At 42.1% G+C, this 17847-nt stretch overlaps 2 long non-coding RNA genes across 4 annotated transcripts in view; one reads left to right on the top strand and one right to left on the bottom strand.

The window, feature by feature from the left end:
• Positions 1–17659, bottom strand: part of LOC106596868 (uncharacterized) — a 51070-nt gene extending 33411 nt beyond the window's left edge. The window contains exons 1-4 of one of the 3 annotated variants that reach the window (XR_006763182.1): positions 17489–17659; positions 15319–17213; positions 14819–14940; positions 14445–14708 (exon numbers count right to left, since the gene is read on the bottom strand). This is a non-coding gene — a long non-coding RNA (uncharacterized lncRNA). Of the gene's footprint in view, positions 1–14444; positions 14709–14818; positions 14941–15318; positions 17214–17488 lie in introns of those variants that run through there. The other 2 variants (XR_006763184.1, XR_006763183.1) reach the window with 2 other exon arrangements.
• Positions 5638–7345, top strand: LOC123732511 (uncharacterized). Its single transcript, XR_006763185.1, has 3 exons — positions 5638–5736; positions 6740–6785; positions 7227–7345. It is a non-coding gene; the product is annotated as an uncharacterized lncRNA (long non-coding RNA).
• Positions 17660–17847: the final 188 nt, after the last annotated feature.

Raw genomic sequence — 17847 nt, 5'->3', positions numbered from 1 at the left:
TTTAAAGACAAGACTCTCGTTAATCTAACCACACTGTCCGATTTCAAAAAGGCTTTACAACGAAAGCAAAACATTAGATTATGTCAGCAGAGTAGCAAGGCAGAAATAATCAGACACCCATTTTTCAAGCTAGCATACAATGTCACATAAACCCAAAGCCACAGCTAAATGCAGCACTAACCTTTTATGATCTTCATCAGATGACACACCTAGGACATTATGTTATACAATACATGCATGTCTGTTCAATCAAGTTCATATTTATATCAAAAAACAGCTTTTTACATTAGCATGTGACGTTCAGAACTAGCATACCCCCCGCAAACTTCCGGTGAATTTACTAACAATTTTACCAAATTACTCACGATAAACGTTCACAAAAAGCATAACAATTATTTTAAGAATTATAGATACATTACTCCTCTATGCACTCGATATGTCCGATTTTAAAATAGCTTTTCGGATGAAGCACATTTTGCAATATTCTAAGTACATAGCCCAGGCATCAAGGGCTAGCTATTTAGACACCCAGCACGTTTAGCCTTCACCAATATCAGATTTACTATTATAAAAGTTTGATTACCTTTTGTTGTCTTCGTCAGAATGCACTCCCAGGACTTCTACTTCAATAACAAATGTAGGTTTGGTCCCAAATAATCCATCTTTATATCCAAATAGCGTCGTTTTGTTCGATGCGTTCTAGACACTATCAGAATGGTAATCCAGGGTCGCGCGCATGGCGCAGAACGTGACAAAAAATGTCTAAATATTCCATTACCGTACTTCGAAGCATGTCAACCGCTGTTTAAAATCAATTTTTATGCAATTTATCTCGTAGAAAAGCGATAATATTCCGACCGGGAATCTGCAATAAGCTAAACAGCCTAATGAATATACTCCACGGGGCTAATCGCGCACGCGCCTCATTCAATGGTCCTCTGATCGGCCACTTGGATAAGGTGATAATCTGTTTCAGCCTGAGGCTGCCTCGTCATCCTTCAGGATTTTCCCGGCTTCTGAGAGCCTATTGGAGCCCTGGGAATTGTCACGTTACAGCTAAGATCCTTACTCTTCAATAAACAGATGCAAGACGCACGACTCCTTGTCAGACAGGCCACTTCCTGCATGAAACCTTGTCAGGTTTTTGCCTGCCATAGGAGTTCTGTTATACTCACAGACACCATTCAAACAGTTTTAGAAACTTTAGGGTGTTTTCTATCCAAACCTGAACAATAATATGCATATTCTAGCTTCTGAGTTGGTGTAGGAGGCAGTTAAAAATGGGCACATATTTTTTCCAAAATTCTCAATACTGCCCCCTAGCCCAAACAGGTTAACCCATACGGCATGACGAGGTACTCATAATGGCCAGATGTGGTACTAAATGCAGTTACCCACTACCTCTCATCGCCTCGGCGATGGAGTCATTTCACGGGCGCGCTACTTCACGAAATTGGATCTCAGGAGCGCATATAATCTGGTGCGTATCCGAGAAGGGGACGAGTGGAAAACTGCACGTCCCCCACCTTGGTGAGGGACGTGAGGCACTATGTCTCATCCTGTTCGGTGTGCGCTCAGAGTAAGGCTCCCAGGCACCTGCCTAGAGGGAAATTACATCCCTCCCGGTTCCACAACGACCATGGTCCCACCTGGCGGTGGATTTCTTGACTGATCTCCCGCCGTCTCAGGGCAACACTACGATCCTGGTCGTTGTGGACTGGTTTTCTAAGTCCTGCCGTCTGCTTCCGTTACCCGGTCTTCCTACGGCCCTGCAGACCGCGGAAGCCTTATTCACCCACGTCTTCCGGCACTACGGGTGCCCGAGGATATCGTCTCAGATCGAGGCCCCCAGTTCACGTCCCGAGTGTGGCGGGCGTTTATGGAGCGACTGGGGGTTTCGGTCAGTCTGACCTCGGGGTTTCACCCCGAAAGTAATGGGCAGGTGGAAAGGGTAAACCAGGAGGTGGGCAGGTTCCTGCGGTCCTACTGCCAGGACCGGCCAGGGGAGTGGGCAAGGTTCGTGCCATGGGCCGAAATGGCTCAGAACTCTTTGCGCCACTCCTCCACCAACATGTCACCATTCCAATGTGTGTTGGGTTATCAGCCGGTCCTGGGGCCATAAGTGAGACAACCACATGTCACAGTCATAGTGTCTTCAGATAGCTAGGTGAGACAACCACATGTCACAGTCATAGTGTCTTCAGATAGCTAGGTGAGACAACCACATGTCACAGTCATAGTGTCTTCAGATAGCTAGGTGAGACAACCACAGTCATAGTCATAGTATCTTCAGATAGCTAGGTGAGACAACCACAGTCATAGTATCTTCAGATAGCTAGGTGAGACAACCACAGTCATAGTATCTTCAGATAGCTAGGTGAGACAACCACATGTCACAGTTGTAGTGTCTTCAGATAGCTAGGTGAGACAACCACATGTCACAGTCATAGTGTCTTCAGATAGCTAGGTGAGACAACCACAGTCATAGTGTCTTCAGATAGCTAGGTGAGACAACGACAGTCATAGTATCTTCAGATAGCTAGGTGAGACAACCACAGTCATAGTATCTTCAGATAGCTAGGTGAGACAACCACAGTCATAGTATCTTCAGATAGCTAGGTGAGACAACCACAGTCATAGTGTCTTCAGATAGCTAGGTGAGACGACCACAGTCATAGTACCTTCAGATAGCTAGGTGAGACAACCACATGTCACAGTCATAGTATCTTCAGATAGCTAGGTGAGACAACCACATGTCACAGTCATAGTATCTTCAGATAGCTAGGTGAGACAACCACAGTCATAGTGTCTTCAGATAGCTAGGTGAGACAACCACAGTCATAGTATCTTCAGATAGCTAGGTGAGACAACCACAGTCATAGTATCTTCAGATAGCTAGGTGAGACAACCACATGTCACAGTCATAGTGTCTTCAGATAGCTAGGTGAGACAACCACAGTCCTAGTATCTTCAGATAGCTAGGTGAGACAACCACAGTCATAGTGTCTTCAGATAGCTAGGTGAGACAACCACATGTCACAGTTGTAGTGTCTTCAGATAGCTAGGTGAGAAAACCACAGTCATAGTATCTTCAGATAGCTAGGTGAGACAACCACAGTCATAGTGTCTTCAGATAGCTAGGTGAGACAACCACAGTCATAGTGTCTTCAGATAGCTAGGTGAGACAACCACGTCACAGTCATAGTGTCTTCAGATAGCTAGGTGAGACAACCACATACCACAGTCATAGTATCTTCAGATAGCTAGGTGAGACAACCACATACCACAGTCATAGTATCTTCAGATAGCTAGGTGAGACAACCACAGTCATAGTGTCTTCAGATAGCTAGGTGAGACAACCACAGTCATAGTGTCTTCAGATAGCTAGGTGAGACAACCACAGTCATAGTGTCTTCAGATAGCTAGGTGAGACAACCACATACCACAGTCATAGTATCTTCAGATAGCTAGGTGAGACAACCACTGTCATAGTATCTTCAGATAGCTAGGTGAGACAACCACAGTCATAGTATCTTCAGATAGCTAGGTGAGACAACCACAGTCATAGTGTCTTCAGATAGCTAGGTGAGACAACCACACGTCACAGTCGTAGTAAGTTATCAGTACTAGTAGGACAAGACAGGTGCAAATTTGTTAATATTTTTTTTTTGCTTGATGACATACACCGCGTTCATCAGAAGGGATAAATGCTTTTAAGAACATTCAGATAGCTAGGTGAGACAACCACAGTCATAGTATCTTCAGATAGCTAGGTGAGACAACCACATGTCACAGTCATAGTGTCTTCAGATAGCTAGGTGAGACAACCACAGTCATAGTGTCTTCAGATAGCTAGGTGAGACAACCACATACCACAGTCATAGTATCTTCAGATAGCTAGGTGAGACAACCACATACCACAGTCATAGTATCTTCAGATAGCTAGGTGAGACAACCACAGTCATAGTGTCTTCAGATAGCTAGGTGAGACAACCACATGTCACAGTTGTAGTGTCTTCAGATAGCTAGGTGAGACAACCACAGTCATAGTGTCTTCAGATAGCTAGGTGAGACAACCACATACCACAGTCATAGTGTCTTCATATAGCTAGGTGAGACAACCACAGTCATAGTGTCTTCAGATAGCTAGGTGAGACAACCACATGTCAAAGTTGTAGTGTCTTCAGATAGCTAGGTGAGAAAACCACAGTCATATTATCTTCAGATAGCTAGGTGAGACAACCACATGTCACAGTCATAGTGTCTTCAGATAGCTAGGTGAGACAACCACATACCACAGTCATAGTATCTTCAGATAGCTAGGTGAGACAACCACAGTCATAGTATCTTCAGATAGCTAGGTGAGACAACCACAGTCATAGTATCTTCAGATAGCTAGGTGAGACAACCACAGTCATAGTATCTTCAGATAGCTAGGTGAGACAACCACAGTCATAGTGTCTTCAGATAGCTAGGTGAGACAACCACACGTCACAGTCGTAGTAAGTTATCAGTACTAGTAGGACAAGACAGGTGCAAATTTGTTAATATTTTTTTTTGCTTGATAACATACACCGCGTTCATCAGTAGGGATAAATGCTTTTTAAGAACATTTGACCTCTAGATTCTCTCTCCCTCTGCCTCTGCCTCTCTCTCTCTTTCCTCTCCTCTCTCTTCCCCTCTCTCTCCCTTTCTCCCTCTCACTCTCTCTTCTCTCCTTTCCTCTCCTCTCTCCTCCCTCTCTCCCTTTCTCCCTCTCCCTCTCTCTCACCCCTCTCCTCTCTTTCTCGCCCTCTCCTCTCTCTCTCTCTCCCTCCTTCTCTCTGGTCCTCTCCTCTTCTCTCCTCTCCCCCCATGCTGTTATTCCCTCCCCCAGCCTACTTTAATCCAGTAGACTGCTCCAAGCTCCTGACCACCTCCCTCTCTCTCTCTCTCTCTCTCTCTCTCTCTCTCTCTCTCTCTCCCCCCCCATGCTGTTATTCCCTCCCCCAGCCTACTTTAATCCAGTGGACTGCTCCAAGCTCCTGACCACCTCTCCCTCCCTCCGCTCAGCCTACTTTAATCCAGTGGACTGCTCCAAGCTCCTGACCACCTCTCCCTCTCTGTCTCCCCCCCCATGCTGTTATTCCCTCCCCCCAGCCTACTTTAATCCAGCTGACTGCTCCAAGCTCCTGACCACCTCTCCTCTCCCTCCCCCATTCTACTTTAATCCAGTGGACTGCTCCAAGCTCCTGACCACCTCTCCTCTCTCTGTCTCTCTCCCCCCCATGCTGTTATTCCCTCCCCCAGCCTACTTTAATCCAGTGGACTGCTCCAAGCTCCTGACCACCTCTCCCTCCCTCCGCTCAGCCTACTTTAATCCAGTGGACTGCTCCAAGCTCCTGACCACCTCTCCCTCTCTGTCTCTCCCCCCATGCTGTTATTCCCTCCCCCAGCCTACTTTAATCCAGTGGACTGCTCCAAGCTCCTGACCACGGACCAGTATGACCAGATCAGGGTGTACTCTGATTGGTCAACTCCTCAGCAGATTATCCAGCGCCTCACACCTATCAAGGTGAGGCATTGTGGGTGGGTGGGTTTATGTGTGTGTCTCTCTCTCTCTCGTTGACTCAAAAGCTTCATCTTCAATCTTTGTTTGTGTCTCCAGGTGCCCTGAGGACCATCGATATCTACGATGCCAACACAGGAGAGCTGGCATGCCAACTACTGGACCCCAACGCCCCTGGCATCATATCTGTGAGTACACATTAGAAATGTAGCCTTAGTTTAATGTCATTGTTAGCCTGTAGCCTTAGTTTAATGTCATTGTTAGCCTGTAGCCTTAGTTTAATGCTAGTGTTAGCCTGTAGCCTTAGTTTAATGCTAGTGTTAGCCTGTAGCCTTAGTTTAATGTCAGTGTTAGCCTGTAGCCTTAGTTTAATGTCATTGTTAGCCTGTAGCCTTAGTTTAATGTCATTGTTAGCCTGTAGCCTTAGTTTAATGTCAGTGTTAGCCTGTAGCCTTAGATTAATGTCATTGTTAGCCTGTAGCCTTAGTTTAATGTCATTGTTAGCCTGTAGCCTTAGTTTAATGTCAGTGTTAGCCTGTAGCCTTAGTTTAATGTCAGTGTTAGCCTGTAGCCTTAGTTTAATGTCAGTGTTAGCCTGTAGCCTTAGTTTAATGTCAGTGTTAGCCTGTAGCCTTAGTTTAATGTCAGTGTTAGCTTGTAGCCTTAGTTTAATGTCAGTGTTAGCCTGTAGCCTTAGTTTAATGTCAGTGTTAGCCTGTAGCCTTAGTTTAATGTCAGTGTTAGCTTGTAGCCTTAGTTTAATGTCAGTGTTAGCCTGTAGCCTTAGTTTAATGTCAATGTTAGCTTGTAGCCTTAGTTTAATGTCAGTGTTAGCCTGTAGCCTTAGTTTAATGTCAATGTTAGCCTGTAGCCTTAGTTTAATGTCAGTGTTAGCCTGTAGCCTTAGTTTAATGCCAGTGTTAGCCTGTAGCCTTAGTTTAATGTCAGTGTTAGCCTGTAGCCTTAGTTTAATGTCAATGTTAGCCTGTAGCCTTAGTTTAATGTCAGTGTTAGCCTGTAGCCTTAGTTTAATGTCAATGTTAGCCTGTAGCCCTTGGACTTTGATATGGAAAGTGATGAAGCTGTTTGTTACAAGTCTTCAATGATGTATTTGTGCTGCACTATTGTTCAAGCCATCATTGGGTCAAAAATAATGCCAATTTTTAAATCTCTGCACACCTTCCTTTCCAGGTCAACAAGTTCAATCCGATGGGAGATGTTTTAGGATCTGGAATGGGTGAGTCTGTGTTTTTAAATACTGGACTATATTTGTAGTCTCAGCACCCAGGATCAAATCAGCTAAGAGACTAACTATGTTTGTAGCTGGAAATATTCTAAAGCGTTTGATTCTTTTGCTAAAAAATCAGTGTTCAACTTGGGAATAGGGTGCCAGCCCTGGTCAAAAGTAGTGCACTATATAGGGAATAGGGTGCCTGCCCTGGTCAAAAGTAGTGCACTATATAGGGAATAGGGTGCCAGCCCTGGTCAAAAGTAGTGCACTATATAGGGAATAGGGTAGCAGCCCTGGTCAAAGGTAGTGCAATACATAGGGAATAGGGTGCCTGCCCTGGTCAAAAGTAGTGTACTACATAGGGAATAGGGCTCTGGTCTAAAGTAGTGCACGATATAGGGAATAATGTGCCATTTGGGACAATAAGGCTTTTGTGTTCCACCACAGGAGTGAACATCCTAGTGTGGAACAGAAGTGAGACATTTGCTGGTAAGCAGCAGAGAGGAGAGCTACAACAGGAAGCAGGAGTCCAGGTTGGCAGAGGTAGAGGCCAGCGGAGGAGAAGAGGGGAGGCTCGGAGGAGGGGGAGGGACGGGGGGAGGATGAGGACGACATTGGGAAGCTGAAGAAGAAGCTGTCTTCCTCCTCGACGACCAGAACCAGAACATCCAGGGACAAACAGCACAACAGCCAGACACGGAAGGGTCCAGATAAATAATCAGGGAGAAGGAGAGAGGTTGTTTGTGATGTTTGAAAGAGTTACGTAGTTATTTCTGTGACATTGTCGTATACAGGTAACTACCAAAATAAAGGAAACACCAACATAAAGTGTCTTAATATTGCGTTTGGCCACCACCAACCGCCAGAACAGATTCAATGCACCTTGGCATAGATTCTACAAGTGTCTGGAACTCTATTGGAGGGATGCGACACCATTCTTCCACGAGAAATTACATCAATTGGTGTTTTTGTTGATGGAAAACACTGTCTCAGGCGCCACTCCAGAATCTCCCCATAAGTACATTTACATTTTTAGTCATTTAGCAGACACTCTTATCCAGAGCGACTTACAGTAGTGAATGCATACATTTCATATTTTTTTTTTTTTTTCTTCTCCGTACTGGTCCCCCGTGGGAATCGAACCCACAACCCAGGCGTTGCAAACACCATGCTCTACCAACTGAGCTACACGGGACCAAGTATTGAACTGGGTTGAGATCTGGTGACTGAGACACACCCTCTATGTTCCTTTGAGAGCCCTCTTTCAGTCACTGAGACACACCCTCTATGTTCCTTTGAGAGCCCTCTTTCAGTCACTGAGATCTCTTCTTCTAGCCATAATGGGCAACTGGGAATTTTTATACGTGACCCTAAGAATGATGGGATGTTAATTTCTTAATTAACTCAGGAACCACACCTATGTGGAAGCACCTACTTTCAATAAATGTTGTATCCCTCATTTACTCAAGTGTTTATTTTGTCAGTTACCTGTTTGCAATCTGTTACCTTTTTCTTGTTCAAATTATGTGTTTTATTGAAATGTTCCATTCACATTTGTTATAAACAGGAGACAATCGTGACTTTTTACCTATATTTAACAAGGCAAGTCAGTTAAGAACAAATTCTTATTTTCAATGACAGCCTAGTTCAGGGGCAGAACGACAGATTTGTACCTTGTCAGCTCGGGGATTTGATCCAGCAACATTTTGGTTACTAGTCCAACGCTCTAACCGCTAGGCTACCCTGCCGCCCCTCCACTCTAACCACTAGGCTACCCTGCCGCCCCTCCACTCTAACCACTAGGCTACCCTGCCACCCCTCCACTCTAACCACTAGGCTACCTACCACCTATACACTCTAACCACTAGGCTACCTGTCATCTCTACACTCTAACCACTAGACTACCTGTCACCTCTACACTCTAACCACTAGGCTACCCTGCCACCTCTACACTCTAACCACTAGGCTACCTGCCACCTCTACACTCTAACCACTAGGCTACCTGCCGCCTCTACACTCTAACCACTAGACTACCTGTCACCTCTACACTCTAACCACTAGGGTACCTGCCACCTCTACACTCTAACCACTAGGCTACCTGTCACCTCTACACTCTAACCACTAGACTACCTGCCACCTCTACACTCTAACCACTAGGCTACCTGCCACCTCTACACTCTAACCACTAGACTACCTGTCACCTCTACACTCTAACCACTAGGCTACCTGCCTCCTCTACACTCTAACCACTAGGCTACCTACCACCTCTACACTCTAACCACTAGGCTACCTGCCACCTCTACACTCTAACCACTAGACTACCTGTCACCTCTACACTCTAACCACTAGGCTACCTGCCACCTCTACACTCTAACCACTAGGCTACCCTGCCGCCCCACTTTGACTCCACACAACATAAAATCCACAGATGTTTCAAGTATGTCTCTCAACATTGATCACTGTTCTACAGTGTTTCCAAGATATATCTTGTGTTTCAGATGTTTTAAATACCTCTGTTTCAGGTGATAAATTGTTACTTTTTTATAAACTTTTTATACTTTATTAAAAAATGTCATTTTGAGCTTGAACTTGATTGTGTATTTATTATTCACCTTAAACTGATGAGTAGTTAACCTTGTCCCTTAAACTGATGAATAGTTAACCTGGTCCCTTAAACCGATGAATAGTTAACCTGGTCCCTTAAACCGATGAATAGTTAACCTGGTCCCTTAAACTGATGAATAGTTAACCTGGTCCCTTAAACTGATGAATAGGTAACCTGGTCCCTTAAACTGATGAATAGTTAGCCTGGTCCCTTAAACTGATGAATAGTTAACCTGGTCCCTTAAACTGATGAATAGTTAATTAACCTGGTCCCTTAAACCGATGAATAGTTAACCTGGTCCCTTAAACTGATGAATAGTTAACCTGGTCCATTAAACCGATGAATAGTTAACCTGGTCCAGGTCAGTTTGTGCTGCCTTGTCAACTCATGTCTTACCAACTGGAATTTTGCAATACATCACTAACAGATCTGGGACCAGGTTAATGAACGGTCCGTTTTCTAATCTCAGTAAATGTCGTGATGGCGTCCGGTCTACGCCGCTCGTTGACTGTAACATTAGCTAAACGTGTCAGCACCTCAACGCATTTCTCCTGTTTACGATTGGAAGGGATAATAGTTTTGTTTTTTATGAGCATGGGCTTGTTTCTATACAGCATATTATCGTTCATATTCCATTGACCCAGTTCAATGTTAACATCGATAGGTTTAGGCTACTACATGACACTCAAATTTTCCCTGTACCCATCATGAGGTTGCTACAACCTAGGCGATGAATCAAAGATTACAATGTAGGTGCACGCAGGTCGAGAGACAAATTGTCTTATCACCTTGATTACGCCAGTGACACATTAAAAACCGACCTTGCACACTCTTGCCTGCATCAAATCTAATCAAATAAAATTGTATTTGTCAAATGCGCCGAATACAACGGGTGTAGACCTTACCGTGAAATGCTTACTTTACAAACCCTTAACAAACAATGCAGTTTTAAGAAAATAAAGTTACAAAATAAACGAATGTAAAAAAAAATAAAAAAAGTAACACAATAAAAGAACAATAACGAGGCTATATACAGGGGGTACCGATGCGGGTGCGAGTTAGTCAAGGTAATTTATACATGTAGGTAGGGGTGAAGTGAATATGCATAGATAATAAACATTGAGTAGCAGAAGCGTAAAAACAAAGGGGGGTATGTGTCAATGTAAATAGACCGGGTAGCCATTTGATTAATTGTTCAGCAGTCTTATGGCTTGGGGGTAGAATCTGAGCCTTTTGGACCTATACTTGGTGCTCCGGTACCGCTTGTACTATGCCGTACGCGCTACCCTCTGTAGTTTCTCACGGTCGGATACCGAGCAGTTGCCATACCAGGCGGGGATGCAACCAGTCAGGATGCTCTCGATGGTGCAGCTGTAGAACTTTTTGAGGATCTGGGGACCCATGCCATATCTTTTCAGTCTCCTGAGGGGAATAGGTTTTGTTGTGCCCTTTTCACAACTGTGTTTGGACCAGGATAGTTTGTTGTTGATGTGGACACCAAGAAAATTGAAACTCTCGACCCGCTCCACTACATCCCCGTCGATGTGAATGCGGGCGTGTTCGGCCCTCCTTTTCCTATAGTCCACGATCATCTCCTTTGTCTTTCTCACATTGAGGGAGAGGTTGTGGTCCTGGCACCACACTGCCAGTTCTCTGACCTCCTCCTTATAGGCTGTCTCATCATTGTCAGTGATTAGGCCTACCATTGACATTTACAATTAAGTCATTTAGCAGACACTCTTATAGTAGTGAATGCATACATTTCATACATTTTTTTCTCTGTACTGGTCCCCCGTGGGAATTGAACACACAACCCTGGCGTTGCAAACACCATGCTCTACCAACTGAGCCACACGGGACCTACCACAGTTGTGTTGTCAGCAAACTTAATGATGGTGTTGGAGTCGTGCCCGGCCACGCAGTCATGGGTGAACAGGGAGTACAGGAGGGGCCTAAGCACTCACCCCTGAGGGGTCCCCGTATTGAGGATCAGTGTGGCAGATGTGTTGTTACCTACTCTTACCACCAGGGGGCGGTGTCATAGAAATTCTAACCAGAAAGGGAGACTGCAGAATCTTTCAAACAACAATTGAATTATAAGATGGAGCAATTAACCTGCTGAGTTGTTAAGGACCAACGGTCAGAGTTCTACCTCTCCTTTTATCAATATGACAGTTGGCAGATGTGTAGAAACAGGGGCAGAACAGAGTATACAAAAGCTTGTCTTTGAAGATGGCTGACGTTGACGAGGGCTCACACGCACTAGATCAGCATTCAACACCATAGTACCCTCCAAGCTCATCATTAAGCTGGAGGCCCTGGGTCTGAACCCCGCCCTGTGCAACTGGATCCTAAACAACACCTCCGCCACGCTGATCCTCAACACTGGGGACCCACAAGGGTGCGTACTCAGCTCCCTCCTGTATTCCCTGTTCACCCATGACTGCGTGGCCATGCACGCCTCCAACTCAATCATCAGGTCTGCAGACGACACAACAGTAGTAGGCTTGATTACCAACAATGACGAGACAGGCTACAGGGAGGAGGTGAGGACTCTCAGAGTGTGTTGTCAGGAAAACAACCTCTCACTCAATGTCAACAAAACAAAGGAGATGATCGTGGACTTCAGAAAACAACAGAGGGAGCAGCTCCTATCCACATCGACGGGACCACAGTGGAGAATGTGGAAAGCTTCAAGTTACTCGGTGTACACATCACTGACAAACTGAAATGGTACTCTCACACAGACAGTGTGGTGAAGAAGGTGCAACAGTGCCTCTTCAACCTCAGGAGGCTGAAGAAATTTGCGTGGCACCTAAAACCCTCACAAACTTTATCAGATGCACAATTTAGAGCATCCTGTCTGGCTGTATCACCGCCTGGTATGGCAACTGCACCGCCCGCAACCGCAGGAGATTCCAGAGGGTGGTGCGGTCTGCCCAACGCATCACCGGGGATAAACTACCTGCCCTCCTGGACACCTACAGCACCTGATGTCACAGGAAGGCCAAAAAATATCATCAAGGACAACAACCACCCGAGCCACTGCCTGTTCACCCCGCTATCATCCAGATGGTGAGGTCAGTATAGGTGCATCAAAGCCGGGACCGAGAGACTGAAAAACAGCTTCTATCTCAAGGCCATCAGACTGTTAAATAGCCATCACTAGCACATAGAGGCTGCTGCCTATATACAGTTGAAGTCGGAAGTTTACATACACCTTAGCCAAATACATTTAAACTCAGTTTTTCACAATTCCTGACATTTAATCCAAGTAAAAATGTCCTGTTTTAGGTCAGTTAGGATCATCACTTTATTTTAATTCATTTGAAATGTCCGAATAATATTAGAGAGAATGATTTATTTCAGCTTGTATTTCTTTCATCACATTCCCAGTGGGTCAGAAGTTGACATATGCTCAATTAGTATTTGGTAGCATTGCCTTTAAATTGTTTAACTTGGGTCAAATGTTTCGGGTAGCCTTCCACAAGCTTCCCACAATAAGTTGGGTGAATTTTGGCCCATTCCTCCTGACAGAGCTGGTGTAACTGAGTCAGGTTTGTAGGCCTCCTTGCTCACACACGCTTTTTCGGTTCTGCCCACAAATTTTCTATGGGATTGAGGTCAGGGCTTTGTGATGGCCACTCCAATACCTTGACTTTTGTTGTCCTTATTAAGCTATTTTGCCACAACTTTGGAAGTATGCTTGGAGTCATTGTCCATTTGCAACCAAGCTTTAACTTCCTGACTGATGTCTTGAGATGTTGCTTCAATATATCCACCTAATTTTCCTTTCTCATGATGCCATCTATTTTGTGAAGTGCACCAGTCCCTCCTACAGCAAAGCACCCCACAACATGATGCTGCCACCCCCGTGCTTCTTGGTTGGGATGGTGTTCTTCGGCTTGCAAGCCTCCCCCTTTTTCCTCCAAACATAATGATGGTCATTATGGCCAAACGGTTCTATTTTTGTTTCATCAGACCAGAGGACATTTCTCCAAAAGTACAATCTCAATCCCCATGTGCAGTTGCAAACCGTAGTCTGGCTTTTTTATGGCGGTTTTGGAGCAGTGGCTTTTTCCTTGCTGAGCGGCCTTTCAGGTTATGTCGAAATAGGACTCGTTTTACTGTGGATATAGATACTTTTGTACCTGTTTCCTCCATCATCTTCACAAGGTCCTTTGCTGTTGTTCTGGGATTGATTTGCACTACAGTATATACACACTCATCTCATATGTATATACTGTATTCTATACTATACTACTGTATCTTAGTCTATGTATTACTCATCTCATATGTATATACTGTATTCTATACTATACTACTGTGTCTTAGTCTATGTATTACTCATCTCATATGTATATACTGTATTCTATACTATACTACTGTGTCTTAGTCTATGTATTACTCATCTCATATGTATATACTGTATTCTATACTATACTACTGTGTCTTAGTCTATGTATTACTCATCTCATATGTATATACTGTATTCTATACTATACTACTGTGTCTTAGTCTATGTATTACTCATCTCATATGTATATACTGTATTCTATACTATACTACTGTATCTTAGTCTATGTATTACTCATATCATATGTATATACTGTATTCTATACTATACTACTGTGTCTTAGTCTATGTATTACTCATATCATATGTATATACTGTATTCTATACTATACTACTGTGTCTTAGTCTATGTATTACTCATCTCATATGTATATACTGTATTCTATACTATACTACTGTGTCTTAGTCTATGTATTACTCATCTCATATGTATATACTGTATTCTATACTATACTACTGTGTCTTAGTCTATGCCGTTCTGACATTGTTCGCCCATTTATTTATATATTCTTAATTCCATTCCTATACTTAGATTTGTGTGTATTGTTAGATATTACTGCACTGATGGAGCTAGAAACACAAGCATTTTGCTACACCCGCAATAACATCTGCTAAACACTTGTAGGATGGATAAATAAGGCGTATTGAGCAGGGCTAGAGGCTCTACAGTGAAATAAGGCAATAATTACTAACCAAAACAGAAATATGTTTTTAGTTAAATCATAGTTTATTCAGTTATATAGTTTCAAAAATATAATTGTATTGGTCAGAGCCATCATCCCTTCTGTGTAGCCAGATGAATCTTCCTGCTGAACAGCCAATCTCATCAAAGTGCTCAATGCTGCCTGGTGTGCTCTCTCTGGATTCACTGGGTGTCCAAGGATACCGCTGTGGAGCCCTGGTTGGTGGTGATCACGGGTCAATGCTGTTTCACATTGACGTTGCCACAGGATCCTGGATGGTACTTCCTGAATGAGAAGAATCAGAGGGGGTTGATTAGGTTGGAAATGTCATTACATGTTATCAGCTGTAACATTGTCTCAACAGTGATGAATACCAAGTGCTGTACAGGACTTACAACACATTGAGACAGTACTGAAGCTTTGTGATGGGAAGATATGGCTGTTACTGCAGTGGTGTGGAGGCTGCATTGTGGGGCCTGGTGGACTGACAGAGTTGGTGGGATGAGATGGGGGGAGTCTGGAGGTCAAAACATGATGAACAAACAAAACAAAAAACATCAGAAAAACTGATTTAATACCAACTGTTAAAGTCTCAAATATATGTCAGGAAACTTTTGACACAGTTTGTTATGATAAAAAAAATATTTACAACAGGTAAACTGGGTTCATTTGGATTAGACTGAAGGAAAGTATGGTTGACACCAAAGCAATTTGTTAAGCAGTTGTGTTCCTTGTTGGCAGTGGAAGCTGGAACACACATCACCCCAATCATAACACCTACAGAACATTCTGCTTTTTTGTAAATCAAGTTCCTCTAGATCTAGGATATGTGTTCAGTGTAGCAGAGGTAGTATCACGTTGGCATTGGTGTCACTGGAGAATAATCTGTACTTACCCGCTCTGTGGCCCCGCCTGGCTCCTCCCAGAAGCGGAGGTGGAACAACGTGGGGGATAATGAAGATGAATTTGTTGATATTTTATAACATTTTGGGATGTTTTATTTTGTTTTATTTGGACCCTCCACCACCCGCCCCTTCCATGAAGGACAACTTTTTAAAATAAATTCAATTAATCAAAGAATTTCCATGTTCAAATAATTTCAGAAAATGTTTCAGAAAATGTTTTTGAAAAAAATAGGTTTAGTCGTTTCATAAATTTGGAACAGTACTCCTGTTTATTTTCCCAGGTTCCCCCAACTAAAGGTGGCATAATCTGGCGGAAGTCTTTCCAAGTATTTAAGGAATCCATTGTCATTGCAATTAGGTTAATAAATATCATCCCTGGATTTCTGATTACCTCTGAAAATAATACCGCAACTAAAGCAGTGATGTCAAAACTATTATTTATACAAAGAAGTTTTTCTTGATTTCCAAAGATTATATCAGTGAGAGCAAGACAGAAATCTAGGTTCATCGATACCTTATTATCTAATGTACTATATGGGACATGATTTAAATGTTTTCCTTTAATTACAATATCAGATACATTAAGTTTGCCTCCCTGAATAGCATACGGGATAGTGTGTTCATTAATTCTGAGCTCAGTTTTAATATAGAAGTCATACCTATCTATTAAAGAAATATGACTCCCTGATATTATATAAATCGGGTCCGTTATATTTTGTATTTTTTCCTTATTTTTCCAGAAATACACAATTACGTTGACATAATCATACAAACTATTAATGTAAATCACATAGTTACTTTCTTGAAAGATGTTATTTTGTTTTAGGATTATTATTTTTTTAAATACAGTATTTTCATTAAAAGGACCTATGAAGTCTAATTTGAGTTTACAACTGTCTTTCGAGAAATCCAGGTTAAAGTTTGGTTTAGTAATATTCATAGTAATTTGTTTATTTTGTCTACCGTACTGCATTATCATAATGATACATGTTTCATTGTTAATTAAATTAATGAAAGAAAATTAATGAGAAGTTATTTCAGTAAATGTTTCAGAAAATGTTTTTGAAAAAAATAGGTTTAGTCGTTTCATAAATTTGGGACAGCACTCCTGTTTATTTTCCCAGGTTCCCCCAGCTAAAGGTGGCATAATCTGGCGGAAGTCTTTCCAAGTATTTAAGGAATCCATTGTCATTGCAATTAGGTTAATAAATATCATCTCTGGATTTCTGATTACCTCTGAAAATAATACCGCAACTAAAGCAGTGATGTTAAAATGATTATTTATACAAAGAAGTTTTTCTTGATTTCCAAAGATTATATCAGTGAGAGCAAGACAGAAATCTAGGTTCATCGATACCTTATTATCTAATGTACTATATGGGACATGATTTAAATGTTTTCCTTTAATTACAATATCAGATACATTAAGTTTTCCTTCCTGAATTGCAAGTTCAATATCGTTATCATTAATTCTGAGCTCAGTTTTAATGTAGAAATCATTCCTATCTATTAAAGAAATATAACACCCTGATATTATATAAATTGGGTCCGTTATATTTTGTATTTTTTCCTTATTTTTCCAGAAATACTCAATTACGTTGACATAATCATAGAAACTAGTGATGTAAATCACATAGTTACTTTCAAATGTGTTATTTGGTTTTTGGAAAGTAATTTTTTTAAATACAGTATTTTCATTAAAAGGACCTATAAAGTCTAATAAGGCTCTCTTCTCTTTCGAGAATTTCTCCTTTAGGCTAAGTGTAGAAATATGAATTTCTTTTGTTTTTTTTCCGTACTTCATTGTTATAATGACACATTTTTCTTTGACATTTTCCTCAACTTTTACTTTAATGCCAAAATGTTGGTTTTCATCTTCATTATCCTGAAAAAAATGAATAAAAAAACCAGAACAGAATTTGTTTAACCTTGTTTTTACATTAAACACAAAGAGGAAGTGAGTGAAATGATTTTCAATCATACGACGACAAACACAAGCAGTATCTGTAACAGCACCGTTTCTAGACAGACAACAGAGGATGTTCATGATGTTTTGATAAACAGACTATTAGAATTAGAATATAGGTTAACATAAACATTACCTCTTCAGTTATTAACTTTCATAAGAAATTCTCCAAATTAGTTTTAAAATAATCTTACCCTCATCACGCTCCAACTCCGCAAATGTTTGTATTAAAACGCCCGGATAAGTTCTAGATGTGACTCTACTGAAAAGGATAATCTTTGAACACCAGTTTATGTCAAAAATTTCCATAAAGTGTTGTTCACTTGGGAGTACTGTTGGGTATTTATCAGCTTAATCAGGTGATCAAACAGGATGTGGGTGTGTCGGGTGTGGATGCGTGTTCCATCTTGCCTGTCTGTTCAGTTTCCTGACAGAGCTAAATGTATTTGTAAAATCACTACACACTTCACGTAAAAGATTAGGCATTAAAATAATTGAAGAACACTATTTTAATCTTCAGGATCACTTTCCTGTCTTCAAACAGGAATACTGT

This window comes from Salmo salar, unplaced genomic scaffold, assembly GCF_905237065.1.
Source record: "Salmo salar unplaced genomic scaffold, Ssal_v3.1, whole genome shotgun sequence".
NCBI classification, from domain to species: Eukaryota; Metazoa; Chordata; class Actinopteri; order Salmoniformes; family Salmonidae; genus Salmo; species Salmo salar.
This window is presented reverse-complemented; position numbering and strand designations above follow the sequence as displayed.